Source organism: Hemitrygon akajei, unplaced genomic scaffold (genome assembly GCF_048418815.1).
Source record: "Hemitrygon akajei unplaced genomic scaffold, sHemAka1.3 Scf000075, whole genome shotgun sequence".
Lineage (NCBI taxonomy): Eukaryota > Metazoa > Chordata > Chondrichthyes > Myliobatiformes > Dasyatidae > Hemitrygon > Hemitrygon akajei.
Window position 1 is genome coordinate 2,129,292 of NW_027331961.1, and position 15,419 is coordinate 2,144,710.

The window sequence follows — 15,419 nt, forward strand, 5'->3', positions numbered from 1 at the left end:
ATCGCTCCATTTATTTTGATAGTGGTCGTTGTTCCTCTGTGGTTATTAATAGGATGTTTATTTTACGTGAATGCTTCATCAGTTGTAGAAATTTTACAAGCATTGTATGAATTTTAAATATATTTGGAACTTCTCTTAAACACACGAGGAACAGAATCAGATGTGTTTTTTTTATTGACAATATAACACTGAAAGTTTTCTGCTTTCCGCAGGGTTTGAAATAGAGTTAGATAATCTGTTATCTGTTGTTCAAACCCGAACGGTATTCTGTCTGCTCTCCTGTGAGTATATTGTGGTTATCTAAGTTGTTATCTGAGTTGTTATTAGTTACGAGATGTACGATGCTGTAATTTTAGATTTAAAATTGTCATTATTATTATTAAGAGCCAATAATAACATAGTAGGTGACCATTTAGTAATCTTATAAATGCAGAATAAAGCTGTCGTTGAGACTGGTGGTACATACCTTCAGCCTTTTATATGTTCTGCCCCATGGGAGTATGACAGAGAGGATGTATGAGGTGGTTTGGGGTTCAGTAGCAAGGCGTTGGCTCGGGTTTGTGTCTTGCCAGCTTGATTGAGTTCCTCCAGGAGGTGACAAAGGTGATGGATGAAGATATACATGGATATTGTCTACTTGTATATTGGTAGAATGTTTGACAAAGTCCCACATAGGAGGCTCATACAGAATATTAACAAGCTTGAGAACTGTAGGGAACTGTCCTGGCTGCCGGGGACACAAACTGGGAGAAATTTCTTGGCTGGCGGGTGGTGAATCTGTGAAATTATTGTCATAGACGGCTGAGGAAGACACTTCATTGGATATATTTAAAATGCAATTCGATATGTTCCTGATTAGGAAGAGTGTCGACGTTTACTGGGATAATGGGGTAGAGAGGAATTGAAGAGCAAATTCACTGAGCCGAATGGCTTAATTCTGCTACTAGGTCTTACGGTTTTAGGGCGCATCTGGAGTATTGTGTTCACTTCTGATTTTCCAGCTCTTGGAAGGATTGGAGAGGGTACAGAACAGGTTCATCAGGATGTTGCCTGGATTCGGTGACATGTGCTACAAGTAGAGGTTTGATAAACCTGGTTTGTTTATTCTGGAGTTAGAATAGAGATCTGACTGAGGTGTACAAGTTTGAGTGATAAGAGTCTGGGTCGACAGCCTGTATTTTGTTTATTTTTTACATATGACTGGTGTCTAATACCAGAGGGCATTTGGTTAAGGTGAGATGGGGTAGATTTACAGCAATTGTGGATAGTTTTTTAACAGAGTTGTGGGTGCCTGGAATTTACTGTCTGGGTCAACATGGCTTTGTGAGGGGAAGGTCGTGCCTCACGAGGCTAATTGAGTTTTTTGAAGAGGTAACAAAAAGCAATTGATGAAGGTACGGTAGTAGACGTGGTCTACATGGATTTTAGCAAGGCATTTGACAAGGTCCCTCACGAGAGACTCATCCAGAAAATCATGAGGCAAGGGATAAGTGGAACCTTGGCTGTTTGGATAAATAATTGGCTTCCAGGAAGAAAGCAGAGGGTAGTAGTGGAAGGAAAGTATTCTGCCTGGAGGTCGGTGACTAGTGGAGTGCCGCAGGGATCTGTCCTGGGACCCCTGCTATTTGTGATTTTTATATATGACCTGGATGCAGAGGTGGAAGAATGGGTGAGTAAATTTGTGGATGACATGAAGATTGGATGAGTTGTGGATGGAGCTGTAGGTTGTCGAAGGTTACAAGAGGATATAGACAGGGTGCAGATTTACGCAGAAAAGTGGCAGATGGGGTTCAATCCGGATAAGTGTGAGGTGACGCATTTTGGAAGGACAAACCAGAATGCTGAGTACAAGTTTAATCGTTGATTACTGAAGAGTGTGAATGAACAGAGGGACCTTTGGGTTCAAATCCATACATCCCTTAAGGTCGCTGCACGGGTTGATCGGATAGTTAAGAACTCCTATGGGATGCTAGGCTTCATTAATAGGGGGATTGAGTTCAAGAGTAGAGAAGCCAAGTTGCAAATCTACAAATCTCTGGTGAGACCGCACTTAGAGTATTGTGTTCAATTCTTCTCACCTCATTATAGGAAGGATGTGGAAGCTATGGAGAAGGTGCAGAGGAGATTTACCAGGATGTTGCCTGGTTTGGAGAACAAGTCATGTGAAGCAAGGTTAGCAGAGCTGGGACTTTTCTCTTTGGAGCGTAGAAGGATGAGAGGGCACTTGATAGAGGTCTAAAAAATTATGAGAGCCATAGATAGGGTGGATTGCTAGAACCTGTTTCCCAGGGCACCAATAGCAAACACTAGAGGACAGATGTACAAAGTTAAGGGAGGGAAGTTTAGGGGAGACATCAGCGGTAAGTTTTTTACAAAGGGTTGTGGGTGCCTGGAACAACTTGCCAGGGATGGTGGTGGAGGCTAAAATATTAAGGGTATTTAAGAACCTCTTGGACAGGCACGTGGATGAAAGAAAGATAGAGGGTCACGGGGTAGTGTGGGTTTAGTACTCTTTTTAAAGGAATAGATGGGTCAGCACAACATCCAGGGCGGAAGAGCCTGTACTGTGCTGTAGTATTCTAGTGTCTAGAGTCTAGTGACGAGGGTCATGTCGGAGTCAACTATGTTATAGATGCTCCTAGTTATACATGATTGTGCAGGAAATGCAAGGAAATGGTCAATAATATAAGAAAGGATAACAAAGTATTTTTTTTCTTTCCCAGATATATAAAGAGTGAAAAAAGGGAGAGGGTCTATATCGGACCACTAGAAACTGCTGTTGTAGTTGCAGTAACGGGTGAAAAGAAAATGCCAGACAAACTCTGTGCAAGTCACTAGCAGAATTCCAAAAGGTAAAGAACATCAGCAAACAGAATTGCGTGTAGTGCTATTACAAAGGAAAAGGGGCTTGGAAGATGAAAGGTCTGAAGATAGAAAAGTCACCTGGACTGGGTCATACAGTGTATCAGGAGCCTGCCTAGGGTGTGTTGGGATTTCCAGAGCGTTAGGACCTGGAGTGAAGGCTTCAGCAGAACCAACAGCTGGATTAATAGAAAAATATATTGTAGAATAATCAGGCTGCGAAGAGAGATTCTTTGAATTGTTACTTGAATCCAGAGATCAGCGAATGATTAATGGCGAATTTTGATTCCCAGGTTTTGCCAAGTCACAGACTAACACTTGAGATGTGGTTTGAACTGTGCATTTGATCACTCACCGATCAGCTGAGTGGGTAATTCAGATAAACCTTGGCCGATGTTCATGTATTCCTGTGGATCAGGACCTGTTTAAATATAAAAAAAAATCCATGGAAACAGAGCTAAAATAATTAAAATAACTAAAATGTTTATCTCAATGTGCCTTTGTGTTCAGTGCGTGGTTTTAACATACCGTGTTCCTGTATTTCCCTCAGTATTCTGTCCAACTTCGGTAACTCAGTCCTCCACATCAGAAAGGATTCCCACATCGCCCTCCGGGCCCGGGAGCCTTTGCCATTCACCAAACTGAGGAAGAGTCTGGAACTCTCTGTCCGGTTTCCCTTCTCTGTCAGTTCAGTGACTTTCTACAAAAGGAAACAATGGACTTATTGTGGAGCAGACAGACAGACATGGAGAATGTGCAGGCAAGTATCTGTTCATGGCCCCGGGTAGCTTCAGAACAGATGCAGTCACTGGGCTGCTGCCTCATCCTCTCTGGGTTCAGTCATTAACAGAGAAACAGTAACTGAAGGAAATTCTAAATCAATAGTGTGTAAGTGTAACCCCTGGGTCGCCTCAGGCATCGCTCAAACTCGTTCTAGTCTAGGGGGAGCAGCCTTCGGCCCCGCCAAATTGGGTAATCAGCTGGTGTGGATGCTGTGTGATGTCCCCGCCTCGCTCAAAAAACAGACAGTACACCTTATGCGATTAAATGAGTACAATTTATAAAGATTACTATAACTAAGCGATTACTAACGATACAGTATATATGAATAAGAGAGAAAAAAAGAAAAGGCGCCAAACTTATCAAAGTCCAAACCACTTCGTGCACAACCGTTGGAGCTCAATTACTGAAGTCTTCTGGCCACCATTCGATCCCCTCCGACTTCCTCGACCCGCCTCCTGGGACCCCCACGGTGGTCGACCAGTCGCTCCACACTCCTCTGTCTCCGTCTCCTCTCATCACCGAAAACCTTGGGCCGGGGACCGTCGCCCAGCTTCCAGCATCCCGTCCTCTCTCTCTCACTCCATCGCCCCGACTCCCCAAAATCCCCGCCAACAATCAGTTTACAGTCCCAAACAAGCTTCCAGCACTTATCATAACAAAGACGCTAGCATTCCTACTATTAACACAGGCGCCATTTTGATTACATACACAGTAACAAAGAAAAAGAAAAAATCCCCCGTTACATAAGAATAAGGATTTACTGACACCCTGCAGTAGAAGCAATGTGATTAATTTCCTTGATCTGTCAATGTGCAGCATTACATCAACAAGATGTGACAACAAGAACGGAAGAGAGGGGAGAGAGAGAGCAAAAACAAATGGATGGCGGGCATCACTGAATCGTGGCTGACAAAAGTTTATAGTTGGGTGCTTAAATCCAAGGATAAATATTGAATCGAAAGGATACGCAGGTAGGTGAAAGTGTTGGGTCGAAACTGCTGTCATTAAAAATGAAAAGTCCTGAGAAAGAGGTGATGTCGGATTAGACGATGTGGATGTTAAGAAACTGCGTAGATAAAATGACCCTGTTGGAAATTATATACAGGCATGTTAACAGTAGCCAGGATGTGGGCTACAAATTACAACGGGGGAGAGGAGAGGCATAGAAAAAGGTCAATGCTAAAATTGACACGGGAAGTTTCAATATCCAGGTAGCTTTGGAAAATGAGGTCGGTGCTGAATCCCAAGTGAGGGAATTTATAGAATGCCTATGAGATGGCTTTTGAGAGAAGCCTATGGTTGAGCCCACTATAGGAAAGGCGGATCTGGATTCTGTGTTGCAAATTGAACCAGATTTGATTAGGGAGCTTCAGCTAAATAAACTCTTAAGAGGCAGTGATCATAAAATAGCAGAACTCAGCCAGCAGTTTGAAAGGGAGAAAGTAAAGTTAGAGGTATTAGTGCTACAGTAGAATAAAGGAATTACCTCGGCATGAGAGAGGAGCTGGGCAATAATAAATTCGAAAATGACACTAACAGGGACAATGGCAGAGCAGGAATGGCTGAAGTTTCTCGGAGGACAAATGATCACAAAGATGAAGAATTATTCTACAGGGAGGATGATCAACCGTGGCTGACGAGGTAGTCAAAGCAGCACAAAAGCAAAGGAGAGGGCACAGAGTATTACAAAATATAGTAGAAAGCTGGAGGAATGGGATGTTTTTACAAATCAACAGAAGGCTATTCAAAAACCGTAAATAGAGAAAATATGAAATATGAAGGCAGGCTAGAGAATGATGTAAAATAGCTTACCAAAACGTACGTCTGTATATGAAGATTGAAAGAGAGGAGAGTGGATATCGGACCACCGGAAAATGACAGTGGAGCGGTACTGTCAGGGGACAAGGAAATGCCGGAAGGTATTGGTCGGCATTTTGCGTCAGTCCTCACTGTAAAAACACTAGAACGTGCCAGATATTTGAGAATGTCCGGTGGCAGAAGTGAGTGTATTTGCAATTATTGCGGAGAAGGCGCTTGGGAAGCTGAAAGTTCTGAAGATAGATGAGTCCAGATCAACTCACCCGATAGCTTCTGAAGGAGGAGGCTGAAGAGATTGTGGAGACATTAGTAATGATCGCTCAAGAATCACTAGATTTTGGAATGGTTCCGGAGGACTGATCATTTTAAACTATAGACCAGTTAGTCTGATCAGCGTTTAGGAAGATGTCAGCAGTCGGTAATTGAGGATAAGGTTTCCGGGTATTCGGACGCACATGATAAGAAAAAGACCAACATCCATGGAAGGGAATCTTGCCTGACAGAACTGTTGGAATTTTTTGAGAGAACAGCATATGCTGGGTCGACAACAGAGAGTCAGTGCAAGTTGTTTACTTGGACTTCCCGAGGACCTTTGACCAGGTGTCCCACATGGACCGATGAAAAAATGGACACATCAGTGGCAATTGGAATGTAGTATAGTGAGGTACATGGCCATATACTTTAGCAGAAATAATGAAGACGTAGACTATTTTTGAATCTGGGAGAAAATTCAGAAATCGGAGTTGTAAAGAGTCTCTGGAGACCTGGTGCAGGATTCCGTGCAGTTTGAGTCTGTGTTCGGAAAGGCAAATACAATGCCAGCATTCACTTCGAGAGGATCAGAATATAAGAACAAGCACTGGCCAGACCGCACTCGCATATTTTGATCCCCTGATCAGAGAAAATATGTGATGGCGTTGTGAAAAATCCAGAGAGGAATCTAAACGAACAGAACCAGTGATCCTGGATGCACCTGTACTGGCCGGAGTGTGGAAGGATGAGGGGGAATCTAATTGTAACCTGTGGAATATCGAAAGGCATTGAGAGGGCGTGGAGATGATGTTTCTAATTGGCGGAGTCTAGAACCAGACGGAACAGCTTCAGATTAGAGGGACGTCCATTTGGAACAGAGATGAGCAGATTATTTAGCCGAGGAGTAGTGAATCTATAGAATTCATTGGCAGTGACAGCTGCGGAGACCAGGACATTGGGTATATTTAAAACAGAGTCCTGACTAGTCTGGTCAGCAAAGTTCACTGGGAGAAGGCAGGAGAATGGGGATGAGGGGGATAGTACATCACCCATGATGAAATGGCGGAGCAGAATCGATGGGCCTAATGGCCAATTGTGCTCTGATGCCGTATGGTCTTATGATGTGTAAAGACAAAAGAAGATTAAGAAATGTCAGTGCGGCTGTCTTATAATGGAGATGGTTACTGCCTGGCACTCATACCGTAAAATGGTAATGACTTCCTGAATGCAGGCATGGGTTTCCTGATTAACTGAGAAATTATGAATTAAACATTGAATAGTCTTCAAGCAACATACCCCTATGATGGAATTAAGGTAACTGAATATGGATGGGCTGAGGACATCGCTCTGAGAAATAAGAGAGGCAGCGTTTAAGGGTAAGCACAACATTGTGGGCCGAAGGGCATGTACTGTGCTGTACTGTTCAATGTTCTATGTTCTGTGTCCCGCATTTGAATGATTGATCTCCTAGAACAGTTACCAGTAGGGAATTGGAAAGGTTTTCCATAACACGATTAATGGACAACAATTATGGAACAAATCAGCATAATTCCCTGATGGTCCACTGCACTGTAAAATAATCCCTCAGTTTCACTGCTGCCAGGTCTGAGGAGTTACAGTTGTGAACGAAATTTAACCAGTAAAGCAGACGTCTCCAGATGATGAATTTATAGATCAGCATCATATTTACAGATTACCTCTTGCCTTTGGATAATGCCTGTGTGATTCATTACAGACAGCGCCAATGAATCCCAACGAGAACAGAGTTACTCACGGGTGTAACACACTTGATTTTCTAATACCACTCATGGCTGAATAGGTCAGATCTAGGACAAGACAATCACTGTTTGTGAGCTCCAAGGAGAGTGACCTGAGATGGTGTGTCCCTGTCTCTCATTAGTCAGATATTCAGCAAGTTAGCAGTTTTTTTTTGTTTGCCCCTTCCCTTTCAGGAAATCCTATTGATCTTCTTCCTTTTCAGGACAACCTGTTGATTTTTTGGGATCATGAGATATCAGCCAGTCAGCAGATTTATTTTGTGCTTTCTTCTGCCCTTTTAGATCAAACTATTGATGCTTGTGGTCATAAGATATCAGCTTTGTGCATGATCTTTCACATCCAATCAATCTCAGAGTTTTTCGAGGAAGTTACCAGGAAAGTTGATGAAGGCAAGGTTGTGGATATTGTCTACAGGGACTTCAGCACGGTATTTGACAAGGTCCCGTACAGGAGGTCGGTCTAGAAGATTCAGTTGCTTAGCATTCAAGATAAAGTAGTAAACTGGATTAGACACTAACTTTTTTGAAAGAATCCGGAGTGTCACTATAGACTGTTGCATTTCTGATTGGCGCCTGTATCTCGTGCAGTGTCACTGGGATCGGTGCTGTGCCTGTTGTTGTTTGTCATCTATATCAATGATCTGGATGAAATTACGGTTAACAGCATCAGCAAATGTGCTGTTGACTCCAACATTTGGAAGGTGCAGTGGACAAAAAGGAAGAGTACATGAGTTTGCAGTGAGGTCTGGACCAACTGGAAAATGCGCTTAAAAGGGGCCGATGCAATTTAATGCAGACAGGTGCAAGGTGTAGCACTTTGGATGGACCAATCAGGGTAGATCTTACTGAGAGACCGGTAGAACAAAGTCATCTGGGAATACAGGTACATAAGCCATTGAAAGTGGCAGCAAATGTTGATAGGCTCTGAAAGAATGTTTCTTAGCGCATTAACCTTGGTAAATGAAAATATCGTGTACCATATGATGTTGTATAAGACGTTGGAGAGGCCTATGGACAGACAGATGGAAATAAGTTTGAAACAGTACAGAAAAAACATTACAAGGATGTTACCTGGACTGGAAGACCTAAGTTATAAGAAAAGAGTGAACTGATTAGGACTTTATTCATTGGAACATGAAAGACTGAGCGGAGATTTGATAGAAGTGTACACAATTACATTGGGATATAGATAGATAAATGCAAGCAGGCATTTTGTACTGAGGTAAAGAGGTACTACAACAAGAGATTTTCACTAAAGGCTGAAAGGTGAAAAGTTTAACGGGTACAAAGGTGAAACCTGTTTACTCAGAGGATGCTGAGAGTGCGAAACTAGCAAGTAGTGCAAGTGGTTAAAATAATTCTGAATAGATGCATGCGTAATGAGCGTATAGAGCGCCATGGCCCGGTGCAGGTCAATGGGAATAAGTAGATTCAGTAGTCTGGCATGGAATAGATGGGCCAAAAGGCCTGTTTCTGTACTGTACTTTGCTGTGACTATGACAAGTCAGAAACACGTTGTTTGGGAACTCACGGAACCAAGACAAGCTGTGGTTAGCTGGTTTCCCTCCCTCAGGTACCGCAGTGAAGCCGGTTGGCCCAATTGACAGTTTAATACTCATCCTGGATTAATGAGATGAGGTGAAGCTACCCGACGGTTCAGCCAAGATTTGAAATTAGTTTCAGACCGAATGCCTTTTGGAAGTCCAGATATGCAGCCACTGCTCTTACTTCACACTGATAAATACAGCAGGTGATACAAGAAAAGGTGATGCTAAACCTGCAGTTCCCAGTGCTCCCCACCTTAAAAACTGAAACCAGATCTGCGAGAGACAAGTCAGAGATCAAAGTCTCCATTCCCAAGTCGATCTTCCAAAACGTGCAGGAGATTAATGTTGATCACTATTCCCTCTGATACCAGCAGATCAGTGACAATACACGAACTGCACTCACCTCATTTTCTTGTCTACTGAAATGTCCCTCCTTTGTCAACATCCAACCCAGTCTCTCAACCTTTTCTTCAATTGCTTGTTTGAGTCTGTCTCTGTAGAACTTTGTCAGTTGGTACAGTCGATATTCCTCCCCCTGTGCCAGGAGGTCGGATATTGTAAACTCTGGCTCTGTGAATATAAAAAGGAAAATGTTGGCTTGAACTCAGATATCCCTCGTCTCCACCGCTCTCACTCAACTCAACAAAAAACCGTGTCTTGAACCTGCCTACAGATACAAAATTGGATTAATTCTCCATCTCCAACACCATCACACTGAGCACGGAGTCCCCCTACGGCTGTGTGAACAGACCACTGCTGTTCACTCTGCTGACCCACGACTGTGCTGCAACACACAGCAAGAACGACGAGTCAGCTTACAGAGAGGAGGTGCAGTGGCTATCGGACTGGTGCAGAGCCAGCAGCCTGTCTCTGAATGTGAACAAAACAAATTTCTTGGTGTTCATCTAGCGGAGAATCTCACCTCGTCCCTCAACACCAGCTCCATAGCAAAGAAAGCCCAGCAGCGTCTCTACTTTCTGCGAAGGCTGAGGAAAGTCCATCTCCCACCCCCCATCCTCATCACATTCTACAGGGGTTGTATTGAGAGCATCCTGAGCAGCTGCATCACTGCCTGGTTCGGAAATTGCACCATTTCAGATCGCAAGCCCCTGCAGCGTATAGTGAGGTCAGCTGAGAAGACCATCGGGGTCTCTCTTCCCGCCATTACGGACATTTACACCACATGCTGCATCCGTAAAGCCAGCAGCATTATAAAGGATCCATGCACCCCTCATATAATATCTTCTCCCTCCTGCCAACTGGGAAAATGCACCAAAGCATTCGGGCTCTCATGGCCAGACTATGTAACAGTTTCTTCCCCCAAGCTATCAGACTCCTCAATACCCAGTGCCTGACCTAACACTTTACTGCCCTATTGTCACGTATGTTATTTATTGTAATGTCTGCACTGTTTTGTACACTTTATGCAGTCCTAGATAGGTGTGTAGTTTAGTGTAGTTGTGTTTTTTTTTCTTTTCCTCTGATGTTTTTTTACGTCGTTCAGTCTAGTTTTTGTAATGTGTCATGCAACACCATGGTCCTGAAAAACGACTCATTTTTACTATGTACTATATCAGCAGTTATGGTCGAAATGGCAATAAAAAAGTGACTTGACTTGACTTGAATCTAACACTTGCCTTAAAGCCTACCCAACAATGTTCTAGGCATTACGTAATAGAAGGACCACATTTAATATAAACCAGTCCATCCCCCATCCGACCCATTCACCTATTTAAATTTGGAAGGGCATAAACGTTGGGATTGTTGGTAATATTCGCTTCCCAGAGATACTCTCTCTATCCTGGCGAATACATTTCCCTTGATACACATCCCGGAAACACTCTCCTCATCTGGACAGCTGCATTTCCTCCAATTCACATCCTGGAAATCCTCAGAGCAGGTAGTACATTTCCTGTAGTGGGGTAACGGCTGCCCAGTGCACCACATGTACCACACCCACACATTTTCCCTCTCCTCTGACCAACCCTCCAACAAGGCCTCACCTTTACCCTCCACCCTGCCGCATTCTGTGAGCACATCACCCTCATATTTCACTCACCCGCTCCTTCTTGGGGACTTGACAGTTCTGTCTTTAATGAGCTTCCGAGCCGACAGGCAGTTGCCTCACTTGTGCTGGTTCCAGGGTCCTGATCGGTGTCTCTGACGTCACTGTCTCTGGGCTGAATTTGCTCCTCCTCCTCTGCGGCCGGACCGCATTCCATTGGGACATCGCTCTCAATCTGACCCTGCTTTGGTATCTTGCTTCTCGTGTCCCAATCATCTTCCCTCGATGATCCGCCTGGTAAAAACCTCTTCAGAACGTTCCATACTAGTTTCAATTTTCCACATGAAATAAATAATGAATTGCACGTTATACAAGTATGATTTAGATCTGAGCAAAATTGATTCAGACTGCAATGGAGCTGAGACTCTGGCTGACCAGATTTGGAGTGGAACTGTGCTGGTTGATGTGAACCGTACATCCTGTCAGGTGATCATCCCGATAAGCCGGTGACTGGACACATTTACTCCCAGTAAAATAGCACGATAAGCACGGTAATATTAATCACAGCAGTTGAACGCACGGATGACCACGGGATCATAATGCACCGGTGTCCGGTGATCCTGGGAAATATCACTGTGATTATCTTCCACAAGTTAAAATCTCCCTCGGTTACTAACTGTCCAGTAGTCTGTGTCACACAAAGACCAACAACGGGATTACACATGGTCCAGTCTGCTGGATCACACATTCTCCAGTTGCTTTGTCACACGAGGGGCTGGAGACTGGACAAGGGGACTGGAGTTGCTTTCTCCAGTCCCCTTGGTCACAGACTGACCATTCCCTTGAGATGCACATTGTCCGGTCCCCTGGTTCGCAGGCTGACCATTCCCTTGAGACGCACGTCCTCCGGTCCCCTGGGTCGCAGGCTGACCATTCCCTTGAGATCTATGCAGACCTCTCCCCTGGTTCCCATCTTATCCCCCACCTGCTGATCATCATGTAACAACTATGCATGTCATTGGCAAAGTCTTGGTTATAGAGCTTTGTGTGTAGTTGCAGTTGCTAATCTATAGGATGGAGGTGATGAAGCTGGAAAGTGTGTAGTGAAGAATGAACACTACGGTACTGGGCTATGGTGTTGTTTTTTTGTGTTATATGGTTGGGCTGGGGCAGCTTGCCCTGGAGCTCAGGAGCTTGAAGGGAAGCCTTACACACACACACACACACACACACGCGCGCGCGCGCACACACACACACACACACACACACACACACACACACACACACACACACACACACACACACGCACACACACACACACACACAGTAATCAGGGGTGCAGATAGGGTAGATGGTCACAGTCTTTTTCCCCGTGTAGGGGAGTCTGAGACTCGAGGGCAGAGATTTCAAAGGGACCAAATGGGCATTTTTCCACGTGGTGGCTGATGGGTATAAATTACATGCATCCAGATGAGGCCGCAAACACAAATAAAATTACAGAATTGAGAACATGTGGGCAGGAAAAAGGGGAGAAGAAGTTTACTCGGGAAATTTGGGAAAACTGCAGGAAAATGGGACATTTAGATCAGCATGAATTATATGGGCCGAAGGACCCGTTTCCAGGCTGGAGCATCGTTTTTATTCCAGCTGGAATCTCAGATTTGAGCACAATCACATTGTCTGGAGGTGACAGAGACATTTGGTCATTGGTTATGCGGGGTTTCCCAGCCAAGATCCTGGGAATTTAAATTCAGGTAGAAGATCATATCAAGAGGGAAATATTTAGAAAATCAGGTTCACCATTTCTCCACAGCCCAGACATTCACTGGGGTATTAAAACTCCGAAGCAGATCACAAATGTATCTACAATGAGCTGCCTCCTGATCCTCAGCCATTCCCAGCACCGGCAATGATCTCCGCTCCGCTACAGAAAACAGATTTCGGTGACACCCCTCCTCCTTTGCGTAGCAGGCAAGAAAAACCAGGGGGGAGTTGGTAGCGCTCCTTCCAAAACCTGAAATGCTGTGTTAGCATAGAATCTCGGAAGTCCCGGAAATGCTCCTATCATCTGCTTCTGAATTTTATAATGAAAGTTGAGGATGTCTTACATATCAGGGCCTGTCTGGAGGTGAAACGGACCCTGACCGTGAACATTCACATAAACGACAATTTCGCTGTCACATTCCTGTCTGTGTTTCACTCACGACCACATGATTCAGGAGCCCCTGCTCCTTTCACTCAGCTGAAGCTTTGTGTGGTGAAAGGAGTGATTCGACCATTACCGGTGTCAGATCCCTGCGCTGGAACTGTTGGGTTGATCAATTACTCAAGGCCGCTTTACCAGTGGGATAAATGACACTGCTTGATGAAACTTTTCTATGCCCTGTTAACACCTCTGTCAGTTTTTTTTCATCTGATCTATTGTGTACAAACGCGACAAAAGTTTAATTCAAAGATCCCTGTGATCATACCTTTGTCCATTCTGACGGTTGTTGATTGTCGTCGTCTTGTTTACACTTTGGTCGCTCTGCAGGACAGCTCCACCTGCTGGTGAGGCTCTAAATTTCACAACAAGCAGACAGTGAGTCAGAGAGTACGACTACTTTGCAGATATGACAGTATTTCCTAGCATTTGGCATGGGGACCAAACATTCCCTGTTAGTAACCACTTCCACACCATATCTGTCCACTGATACCTGGGGCATCTACTGACAGAGTCACAGAGCAATAAAATGCAAATTCAGAGCGTTCAGCCCCACGAGACAATGCCAACCACAGTGCCCACTGAGATGGTCACAATTTCCTGTGATGGGGCCATCTCCCTTCTGGCCTCTTCACTCCACCTACACACCCCAACTGCTTTTTGAATTATGCAACCGCACCTGCCTCATCCACTTCCTCTGGCTGTTTCCTCCACATGATCCCCAACATCTGCATGAATCCGCTGCTGATCAGATTGGCTTTGCAATCTCTTTACCAGCCCCTGTCCATTTAGATCCCCTAGATGTTACGATAATCTTCTCTGTGAACAGCAACTACTAATGTTGTGCATTCTGCGAACTTACCTGTCAAGTGATCCTTGTGCAACTGCATCCAAATCATTGCTACAAAATAACGAATATCAAAGGTCCCAATTTGAAGCCTCACGGCACATCGCTAATTACTCGCCTCCATTGCGAGGAGAAACCTTCAACCAGCACTCTTTGCTTGCTACCTTGAAGCTAATTTTGAATACATCCAATTTGCTCTCTCCGGACAGCATGGGACCTGATCATCGAGACCAAGCTGCCACGTGACACCTTGTCAAAGGCTTTACTGAAGTCGCATGCACAACATCCATGGGAACATAACTTTGAATTTCCACCTCTGCTTAATGTCACGTTGACAGGTTCTGACAATTTGATTAGCAGAAAAGTACTTGATGAGGCCAAGGTATGTCAATGTAAATTATGGGTTGACATGTGCTAGTTAGGACTGAATAAAATGCAGTGTTGGGATATTTTGCTTTATAAATGGTCTGTTCTCAGCAGACGCCTACGCGACGATATATTCGAGGGTAGGTATATCACTGCAGATTGCAATAGCCAATGGGATCAAGGGCATGTTGCTGCAGTTCATGGTAATTCCACATTTCTACAATCACTACAACACGACACACTTGGGGCTTCTTATAAAGGGAGGAAATTGTCAACGCATTTTAAGATGATTATAACGTAACAAGGAAACATTAGAACTAACCAAAAGCTACTTCAGATGATGCAGGACCTTCAAATGAGCAAACACTCAGAGAATGTGATTGACTGTAAAGAGCTGGGCTTCTGAAAGCACATTACCAAACCTGGAGTGATTGCAACTTGGTCTGACCGAGGCATTCCACCTATTTCGTACCTTCCTTTGTAAAGATATGTAATGTTTACAGGACCAGTGTTCGAGTGAATGAGACTCACCAAACTTTCTCCTGACTGAATCAATGAAAACTCTGAGTCAGAGGGTTCTCTTCAGTTGGTACTGTCAGTCCTCGGGCTGGTTCACTTGTCGCTGTTCCCTCGTTCTCATTCGTGGCTTCTTTCCAGCTGTGGGCTTTTCTTCCAATAAATCTCTCACCGCAGGTCTAACTTTAACCAGAGAGATAATGAAGCACATTAACAAGACAAAGGAGAAAAAAATATTTCTGCTCAATTTTTTCAAAAGCGAATCTCACTGAAATTTAAACGCTGAAGACAAATAAAAGAATCTCATGGAACAAATCTGTAATTGTCCCTCACACGTCACAAATCCTGATACGGGATATGAAGGACTCATCAGTCAGTCATGATAAGATATCAGAGTAGACTGAAGTGATTCAGTCCATCGAGTCTCCTCCATCATTCAATC

At 44.1% G+C, this 15,419-nt stretch overlaps 1 long non-coding RNA gene across 1 annotated transcript in view; it reads right to left on the minus strand.

Annotated features, from left to right (window-relative positions):
- Positions 1–13,545: 13,545 nt before the first annotated feature.
- LOC140722341 (uncharacterized) overlaps positions 13,546–15,419 on the minus strand; it is a 100,072-nt gene continuing 98,198 nt past the window's right edge. Inside the window, exons 3-4 of the long non-coding RNA XR_012097591.1 lie at positions 14,993–15,160; positions 13,546–13,603 (exon numbers count right to left, since the gene is read on the minus strand). This is a non-coding gene — a long non-coding RNA (uncharacterized lncRNA). The remainder of the gene's footprint in view (positions 13,604–14,992; positions 15,161–15,419) is intronic.